This window comes from Lagenorhynchus albirostris, chromosome 5 (assembly GCF_949774975.1).
Source record: "Lagenorhynchus albirostris chromosome 5, mLagAlb1.1, whole genome shotgun sequence".
Lineage (NCBI taxonomy): Eukaryota > Metazoa > Chordata > Mammalia > Artiodactyla > Delphinidae > Lagenorhynchus > Lagenorhynchus albirostris.
In genome coordinates, this window is record NC_083099.1 from 56,344,838 (window position 1) to 56,355,086 (window position 10,249).

The following is a 10,249-nucleotide window of genomic DNA, read 5'->3' on the forward strand; positions in this document are numbered from 1 at the left end:
CGTGGGTTCGATCCCTGATCGGGGAACTAAGATCCCACATGCTAAGGGACAACTAAGCCCTCACGCGTGCGTGCGCGCGCTCTAGAGCCTGCGCGTGCCACAACTAGAGAGAAGCCTGTGCGCCGCAACAGAAGAGCCCGCATGCCGCAACTAAGACCCAATGCAGTCAAATAAAAAAAAATTTAAATAAGAACACTGGCCTAGAAGTCAGACACACTGGACCTAAACCCCTCTGTGCACACCTTACTACCTGAGCCTTGGTCTCCACGCTGTTAGTAATAAGGATACCAGTCGCTTAGATTGTCACAAGTACCTATCAAAGCATCTTCGTGATCCTGACACATAGAACTCTAGTAGTCGTTAACATTACTGGTGAATTAAGAACGATAAAAAATGGGAAGGGAAAATAAGACAAGATTCAAAGATATTTCAGAGGAACACACCTCCCAGCAGAACTGTCTTGACAGCAGCTGAAAATGTAGAACAAGAACACAGATGAGGGCTTCCCTGGTGGCACAGTGGTTGAGAGTCCGCCTGCCGATGCAGGGGACACGGGTTCATGCCCCGGTCCAGGAAGATCCCACATGCCGCGGAGCGGCTGGGCCCGTGAGCCATGGCCGCTGAGCCTGCGCGTCCAGAGCCTGTGCTCCACAACGGGAGAGGCCACAACAGCGAGAGGCCCGCGTACCGCAAAAAAAAAAAAAAAGAACACAGATGAAAGGTTGAGGCTGGAGAAAACAATAACCTACTTAAAAAATAACCACTCCAATTTTAAAAAGCAGATCCTAGGTACTGCCAGATCCAGCCTCGAACAATAAAATCACTTTTTATTTAAAAAGAGTTAGAAAGGGCTTCCCTGGTGGCGCAGTGGTTGAGAGTCAGCCTACCGATGCAGGGGACACGGGTCCGTGCCCCGGTCCAGGAAGATCCCACATGCTGCGGAGTGACTAGGCCCGTGAGCCATGGCCGCTGAGCCTGAGCGTCTGGAGCCTGTGCTCCGCAGCGGGAGAGGCCACAACAGTGAGAGGCCCGCGTACCACCAAAAAAAAAAAAAAAGAGTTAAAAAATGTTTTCAAATGCTGCGAGCAGATTTAAAAATTTCAAGCCCAAGTGACAGAAGAACGGCAACAAAGACACACAAAAGACCCACCACTACCTACACCAACTATGGAACTTGGTATTGTTTCCCTTAGCGTTAAAATCCAACCTAGGGCTTCCCTGGTGGCGCAGTGGTTAAGAATCTGCCTGCCAATGCCGGGGACACGGGTTCGAGCCCTGGTCCGGGAAGATCCCACATGCCGCAGAGCAACTAAGCCCGTGAGCCACAACTACTGAGCCAGCGTGCCACAACTACTGAAGCCCGCGTGCCTAGAGCCCATGCTCCGCAACAAGACAAGCCACTACGACGAGAAGCCCACGCAGCGCAACGAAGAGTTAGCCCCCCTCTCCACAACTAGAGAAAGCCCACGCGCAACAACGAAGACCCAATGCAGCCAAAAATAAATAAATTAAATTTTTAAAATAAAATGAAATAAAACCCAACCTAATTCTTCAAGTAAGCCTTAAATCACAACTTCAGGAGTAAATAAATTATGCCAAGCTTATTTCGACTATTTTGCCCAAAAATTCAGGAAATAAAACTGCCAAATACTTTCTATGACATTATGCCCCTACTTAAAAAACAAGCAAATAAAACGTAATACAAAGAAACAAACTTCAAATCCAAACCCATTATCATCCTCAACAACTTACATTTTCATGATGCTTGTTTGTCAGCTACTGTTCTCAGCAACTTATACATACGACTTTTTTCATTATAGTTTGATTTACAACCTTGTGTTAATAATTTCTGCTGTACAGCAAGTGACTTAGTTATACACATATATACATTCTTTTTTAATATATGTATCTTTTTCCATTATGGTTTACCCCCAGGGGATTATCTATAGTTCCCTGTGCTATACATTAGGACCTTGCTGTTTACCCATTCTAAATGTAATAGTTTGCATCTACCAACTCCAAAGTCCCAGTCCATCCCTCTCCCTCTCCCACACCACCTTGGCAACCACAAGTCTATTCTCTATGCCTGTGAGTCTCTTTCTGTTTTGTAGATAGGTTCACTTGTACTGCATTTCAGATTCCACATGTAAGTGATATCATATGGTACTTGTCTTTTTCTTTCTGACTGACTTCACTTAGTATGATAATCTCCAGCTGCATCACACATACAACTCTCTTAATCCTCTCAACTCTTTGAAGTTGACCGTCCCATTACACAGAGGAGAAAACTGAGACATAGCGGAGTTACTCCCCCAAGGTGACATAATTAGTAAGGGATGGTGCCTGAATTTGAAGCTGGGCAGTTCATCTTGAGAACCCCTGATAGAATCAGTATGCTGCACAAACAGACTTTTATGATTTTTCTTACACAAGTTTTCAGAAATACGTGAGATACTCTTATTTGCTTTTCCTTCTTAATTAATTGTAGGTATGGAACCACATTTCCTATTTCTGCTGGCAGTGTGTGGAGAGGCTACGTCACCGCTGTGAATCTAAAGGTAGGAAATACAGCAGTTGACAAGAAGATGGCATCTTATTCAACAGTTCTAGAGAGTTAAGCCAATGGTATTTGAGCCCTATGAATTTCATTTATCCATGCAATCACTTGACCCAGTTAGTAGAGATCCCAGTTCGCAAGTACAGAATTATAAACTTGATTGGGAACACTAGTTTCTGCAAGGGCATCTAAAGACTGATGAAACGGCTCAAACTCTAGCACAGCTACAGTCATCTAGAAAGAACACGGACTAGAGCTCGGACAGACCGAGGTTTAAATCCTAGTGCATCATTTGATCCTTTTGTGGCCTTGAACAAGTGAATTAACTTATCTTGACCTTGCTGTTTTATCATCCACAAAAAGAGCGCAACACTACCCACCTCAGTATTAGCCTGGGATATAAATGACATAGAAAGCACCTCACACCTTTCCTATAGTATAGCCCAAGCTGAGTCCCTTTCCTTGGACTCTTGCAAACAGGGCAGTTAACTGTACTCTTAGGGAGTCCAATCCCAGAGGAGGTGAACAGCAAACCTCTCCAGCATAAGCTCTCTCACACAGGCTTTTTTTTTAATTCAAGTATCTACTGGTGATAGAGCAGGAGATCCCACCATGGGGTCTCCAAACCAAACTATACTCTTACCAATTCTTTACTACTCAGCCCTGGGGTCCTAGCCCTTCTGTACTATGGGGATGTATAATGTCTCAATGTTAGCTGCTTTCTCTTTTTGCACGTCAATGACTTATACTATAAACACCATTTGAAATGAGTCAAATTCCATGTACTAGAAAAATACAAAGTCCCGAACAGTGCCAATATTTCTGCCACTCTCTCTCCCCGACTTACTACTATTCACATTCTTCTCAATTCTTTTTATACAAATAACACAGAAAATGAACAAACCCAACAAATTATTTCTTCATCAAAATGTGTCAAATCAGAAATTCTTTGTAGTAATAACTGCTGTAGTATATTGGAGAAGAACTCCTTTATTAGCTACTCATTTGGCAAGGTCGTACTTATATTTCATTGTTATATATGAACAGATGTATTCGTTCAACAGGTTGTCATTTAAAAGGTCCATTAGTCACATCTCTTTTTATCAGTAACCCCTATGTTTATAGTAAGCTCCTGCCCTTTCTGCATATTAGCTTGAAACTCTCCCAGTACAAAGGAAGCAGTTACTTCTCGTTCTCTTGATAGGCATGTATCATGGTAATCATGATAAATCTTATGGTGTGAACACAGGTAACAAAGATTCCTAAACACGCCTAAAAACATATTAAAATACTTGCCTCTTTGAAGCAACCAGTGAAAAACTACAACCTTCACAAAGGGCCATTCCATTTACCATGGGTATGTCCCATATTAATAACCAAAGCTGGTACACGTTGAAATAAAAACATCTTATAAACTGATGGTGAGCTCTGCAACAATTTTTATGCCATTAACAAGTACCTTAATTAAGTTCCTTAACAGTAAGAAAAACTTTCTCCACGTACATATTGTTTTCATCCCCCATACAGTTTAGTATTTTGCCCTCTAGGTCTGATTCTAACAACTCAAGTGACAAAAAGTAGTAGTTACTTATGGACTTAATGGTTGTGATTACATATATCACATGGTGCATAACAGGACTGGGAGAAAAAATTCATATTCCAAAGAAGCAGGAAAACCTCGATTTAAGAGCAAAAAGTATAAACACGAATCACTCGCCTAACCACTTTCAGGCATATTTTCTTTCTGCTGTTCCTCCTCCACAGGTAAACGCTAACTATTTCTAGAACGCGCTCAAGGATAATTTCCGAGGCTTGCTTGCCATGAATTCCCATGATACAACTCAGCACACACACTGTTTTCATGGAGACAAAGGTGCCCTATTTCCCTAGACTACAAACTTATTAAAATGGTGAGAACATACAGTTCCAGGAAGTCAAGATTACTAAAATACACCAATGCAGCATGGGTCTTATTTAACAAAAAATGAAAATAAACCACACTGGTAAAACCAAAAAGTCACTCACTCTATCTTCAACGTGTAACCAGGATATTTATTACAATTTTTTTTAAGGTAAGTAGATGAAAACACCACCAGGGCCTTCTATTATCCAACCTGATAAAGGAGTCTTTAGGGAAAAAAAGGGGAGGAAAGAGAAACGATTACTTAATTATATGGGGGAGGAAGAATCAAACCATTCAGACTAAAAATAACCCACATTTCACCCACCAAATTTTATTAACTAGCTTGTTGAGATCAGCATAAGGGTCTTGTTTAGAAAACAAGAAAGCCAAAAGTCAACTTCCCTCTGTCAACTATAATCACATAAGTACTAAAACTCTTCACCTTGGTGCCCACAGAGTCCACGGTTTTAAGTAAACTCCAGACACTGAGGAAAAAACCTAGTTTTTAACTAGGTTCCAACACTTTTGTCATTTGTAATCACCCAATTATTTCCGAGAATATTATTAGATAACCTAACAATGGGAGCGTCTTTTAAGAGCCATTACAACCCAAATTTTACATGAAACACACCATTTTCACAACCTAAATTTATTTTCGGTTGCCACTGCAAAGTGCTCCCTGTTCCAGCAAATTAGGAACTTCCAAAAATACTGAACACGCTAACACACGCATGTCTTCCCTCGAGCTGTCATTTCAGATTAATATTTCACTTATAAAAGTCTGCTTCTGTTCAAAAAATGACATCGGTTGCAAAGAGGAAGTTACCGATAAACCACTCTCACAACGTGGCCTTTACACTGTCAGAAAATAATGTGACTCTGAGCCACCCAAAACTTACCAGGAAGCTGGCAATAACTTTGCCAATTCTACACTTCTGAACCCAACTTCAAAGAGGCTCTATCAAATACCTCCTCAAGACGATAAAAAGCACTAAGTTACAAATAAACACGTCCCGGAGCGCGGCCGCGCGCCCCTCCCCCGCCCGCGCCCCCGCCCCCGCCCGGGACGCGCGGCCCCAACAGCCGCCCGCAGCCCCCAGCTCGCCGGCCAGGGTCGCCGCGCCGGGCCCGGGGCCGCGCCGCGGGAGGGGAGCGGATTTCCATTGCTGCCTGAGGTTTAACAAAATAACGTGCACCGAAGAGATCCCTCTTCCCTGCTAAAAATAGGCTATAAAGGAGTCGGCCTCATGATGGCTCCTTGATTCAATTTACTGCAAATTCTTTCCTGAAAGCCTCCCGCACATACATATACATATACACACACACACACACACACACACACACACACACACAATGGGGGTGTAAATGCACGAAGGGTGGAAGGGGGGAGAAGGCCGAGGTGCACATTTTCGGGGACAACATAATAAGGGTGAGGATCCCCCGGGACCAGGAAAGGGTAGGGGGTGGGCAGGCACGTGAGCATTTCAAAGAAGCCTGAGAGCAAAAAGGGGGGATGGGGCACCCTAAATGCCTTCCCTCCCCTCCCCTCCCCCGCCAAACCCCCAGCTCCCCGAAGGGCCAAGTTGAAAAATGCATGTTCCACTTGCGCCCATCCCCCCCAGCGGCCCGGCGCCCCCCGGCCGCCTCCGCCCGCGCCCCCCGCCCGGGCCCGCGGCCGCCCCCACCCCGGGGTCCGGCCCCCGGCGCTTACCTGGAAACCGTGGCCTCCGACGCCGCTCCCCCCTCCCGGGAATGGAGACACAAGGAAATTCCCCTCCTCGCCGCCGCCGCCACCTCCAACCACCCCCAAAATAACCCCTCCGGGGGGTGAGAGGCAATTATAACCCCGGCGAGCGGAGGGCGCGGGGGATGGGCGCCGGGCGGGCGGGGGCGGGGAGCGCGGCGCGGGTCCCCAGGTGGCGAGCGGAGGTGCTCCCGCCGCGGGGGGAGGGGCGGGGGCGCACGCGGCCGGCGGCGGGGGGAGGCGGCGCGCGGGGGAAGGGCGCGAGCGGGGAGAGGAATTGAGGCAGAAGGTAAAAGCTGTTACTAAGGGAAAGAGCCAAACGGTTCGGAGCAGCCAACGGCTCAGACACTCAACACTGGGGAGAGAGGAATGGGGACCAGCCAGGCACAAATGAGCTCGCGAGGCCCGCGGCGGCGGCGGCGGCGGCGGCCGCGCAGCAAAACAAACCCAAGCGGCCTGCGCCGGGCGGGCGGGCGGGTGCGCGGGGGAGGGGCCGGCGGGGGAGGGGCGCCGCGGACGCGGGGAGGAGGCGGCGGCGGCGGCGCGGCGGGGGGGTGGGGTGGGTACTGCCGGCCCGGATCCTCTCCCTCCCGCCCGCCGCGGCGGCGCTGGGGGCTGGGTGGGCGCGGCGCAGGCTTTTAAAAAGAAAGACAGACCCGCAGGCGCTCCGAGGTGTCGCCCGGCCCCCGGCCGCCCCGCCCCCGGCCGCCGTGCGCGGCCGGGTGCGGGGCATCCTGGGTGTTGGCTGCGCGGCCCCGGGCCCGGTGGGGGCGGGAAGGCTTGTGCCGCCTCGGGTGGGGAAACGCCGGTTAGCTTTTCTGGGTAGGCCGGCGGGGCTCCCGCGTGTCCGGGGACGGCCTGGCCCCGCGGGCACCCGGGCTGCGCGGCGCGGCCTGTGGGCCACGCGCACGCGGTGAGCATGTGAGGGGAGCGCGGCGCAGGCATCATATGGACGTTTGTTTGTGAAAAGATTTGCACGCATCTTTGTGTGCGTAAATACATATGTTTCTCAGAAGCGTACCTGGAAAGGTGCTTTATCTGTAATAAGCGATATTCAAAATGTAATCCAGAACACGGGATCTGTGGAGAAAACACACTAACACAAGAAAAGGGTTTTGATACTAAACACAAAGCTGTAATTGAAGTGTTTATGCCCAAATGTACTGTGAATTAAACATATGGTGGTATTTATCGTCTGGTGGGTCTGTTTGAAAGGTTTGGTCGATCAGTTCGCGTTTCACAAAAATAAAATAATGTAACTAAATGTTTACTAAACATATATACCTCAACGGCAGCAAAGACAGTAGAAGTATATCCACTTTGTATACTTCTTGCATGTGTGTAGCACATCAAGGCGGTTTATAGAGTACAACTTAGATGAGTGATAATGTGACAATATGATGAGTGCAGCGGGTTGTTTTTAAAAAGGGAGGTACCTCACAGTTTTTGAAACAAATGTGTTCATCCAAGGTCCTCAAAAAGCAGGTTTTGGAGCCTACTCAGACCTTTGTATAAGCCTAGGGTAAAGAAAGCAGCTTACCCTTTTAATTTTAAGATTTGGCCTAAGAGAAACCTTTTTGTTGTTATTTTCAGTTATTACTGGCTTCAAAGTAAAATAACAATTTTTGCAGCCATTTTAGGTAAGGGGTTCTGCTTTCTTACTTTCATAACAATATTTGGAAATTGGTGTAGTCATTATTTTGAAGCAATAGCCTTTTCCTCTCAATATCAGAGACCTAAATTTTCACACCAAAAAAAAAGTTCATTAGAAGTAACTTTTACACGTCTGGACTCCGGGTGGCCTAATAAGCTCAGTGATGAGACAGGTGCTTTTTTTGGCCAAGGTCAGAGGCTCTTGCCCCTGATGAGCTCTTGGAGGGGGGTGGGGAGGAGCAGCTGAAGGCCTTTCCAGACCTTTGGGGGAGGGGCGGGGCAGGAGGGGCAGGAAAACCATCAGAGGAAAGGGAGTGAGATTGGAAACTCCCTCTGAACCACCAGAAAGAGAGTTCAAAGCATCTCGGTGGTTTGTCCTTAGAGCTATTTTCATATATGAAAGAGGGAATGTTAGATTAAACAATGTCACCTGATGGGAATTCAGATAACTGCAGGTTTCCAAAACACTTGTGTTGAGTGTACAGGGAAACAGCACAAAGAGAGCTAGTTTTGCATTTCAGTGATTCTAAAGCTTAGGCTTATTTACTGGAGAACTAGTACCTTTGCAAAGATGCTTTCCAGAAGCACTGAGAATATATCTTTCTTCTTTTATTTTTCAATATTTTTAGTGACATACCTATGTATGTCACTAAGCATAATCCTCTCTTCAATTAGTAAGCTATCTCAGTACAGCTAGGGTTCGTTATCTGAGCCACCCAATGAAACACATCTACTGGCCTAGCTTGTTTATGAAGTTTCATTGTGCCACCACTGTGCGTGGGTCCCGTCCAGGCAGCAGCTACTATAAAATCAAACCACTCATCCAGTGAATGACGACTTCCCAACTACACCGTTTCTTAATAGGGTCATCTCCAAACCTGGGACCCCAGACTTATCTTCCTTCAAAATGACCTCATTCCCTCCCTCAGTTTCATGGGGTCCCGGGCTTCTAGCCTGAAATTCTTATACCCTACACCAAGCTCCCTCCTTTCCTAACAGAAATTCCTAAATCGTTATTATCACAATGATAATAATAATCGATGCATTTGTTTACAAGGTATTTCTGTGCATAATTGACTTAGTTTGAATATCATAATAAAAGTCACCTAAGGGGACCTGTGCCATAAGCTTGTTCCAGTAAAGTGAACTTCCTCTGCTATGTTCACTGAAGACAGACTTGAAGCACCCTTCGGACAAAAACAGTACCAAATGTGGAAAAGCCTTGATTCTCTCAGCGAAGGGGTTTTAAAGGAGGCCATATTTTGATCACTTGGATTTCTATATTCCAGAACCTATCTGATATGACATTGTGGCTTCAACATGAAATACTCAGATAAAAGAGCCACCATACAAAGGTCACATGTATTGTTACTCCACCCACTAGTCATTCCAACACATCCAGCATACCAGATCAGAGCCTCACCAAAATGCAAGCAATAATTAGGCACAAGAGTGAGGTAACAACCAATTTCCAGTACTTTGTCCTAATCTAAAAGCCGTCCTTATGTTTTGAATATAAATGTTAATATGTTTCTAGAAAGGAGAAATTACTGTTACTAAGAAATTTTAAAGCAAAGAGGCACATTATGAAGAAAGTTCTCTTGAACTTTCTAGCTAACTTCTCAAGGAAGAGAAACTTCTTACCAGTAACTGTTACCAGAAGTTACATGTGTATTATAAAATGACTAAACAAATCTTGACTTGTTTTATTTCAGTAATATTACAGGTTATGTGGTATGGCAAGATAGCCTATACCTTTGCAAATTTTATCACTCAGGAAATAGAACACTTTAAAATTAAGGTGGTTTAATCCCAGACCTCAGGATCTCATTACTATATTTTTAAAGTCACCGTGATGTTTTAAATTGTATATATTAGCTGATCTATGTAATTAAAATATTCAAAACAAACTTAATAGCATGAAAATGGTATTTGATACCAAAAATATTATCTTGGCACTGTAACTCTTTTTCGTATTGTTACTCACCCATGAAATCAGTGGCTTTATGTCTGCAGCATTTACCCCCAAGCTTCTTGCTAGCACCCTGTGACATGTTTCTGTTTCATTTTGACTCCGTTTGTGCAATTCTTTGTCTGTGGTTCTTCCAGCTATCAGCTTTTGCCACCCACACTGATACACATCTCAGCCACACATCTCAAGATCTCAGCACACAAGCTCCTTTTCTCCATCTGTGCTTAGCATGCGATGTGTGACCTTTCCTCATCAGCGTGAACCTTGTCACAGTTTTCCATGACTCTGTGACCCGATTTCATTACAACAATGAACTTTACTTGGGAGTCTTCATTTAAATTACAAAAGCAACACACAACCATCTTGCAAGTATTTATGCCTCTCAGATAATGGAAATAGCAGGTTGTATCCTGCCTTTGT

General features: G+C 45.6%; 1 protein-coding gene across 3 annotated transcripts in view; it reads right to left on the bottom strand.

The window, feature by feature from the left end:
- The window catches only part of TBL1XR1 (TBL1X/Y related 1), a 188,305-nt gene extending 181,988 nt beyond the window's left edge, over nt 1–6,317 (bottom strand). For all 3 annotated transcript variants that reach the window (XM_060150026.1, XM_060150029.1, XM_060150028.1), the window contains exon 1: nt 6,172–6,317. The gene's annotated coding sequence lies outside the window, so the exon portion shown is untranslated. The remainder of the gene's footprint in view (nt 1–6,171) is intronic.
- Nucleotides 6,318–10,249: the final 3,932 nt, after the last annotated feature.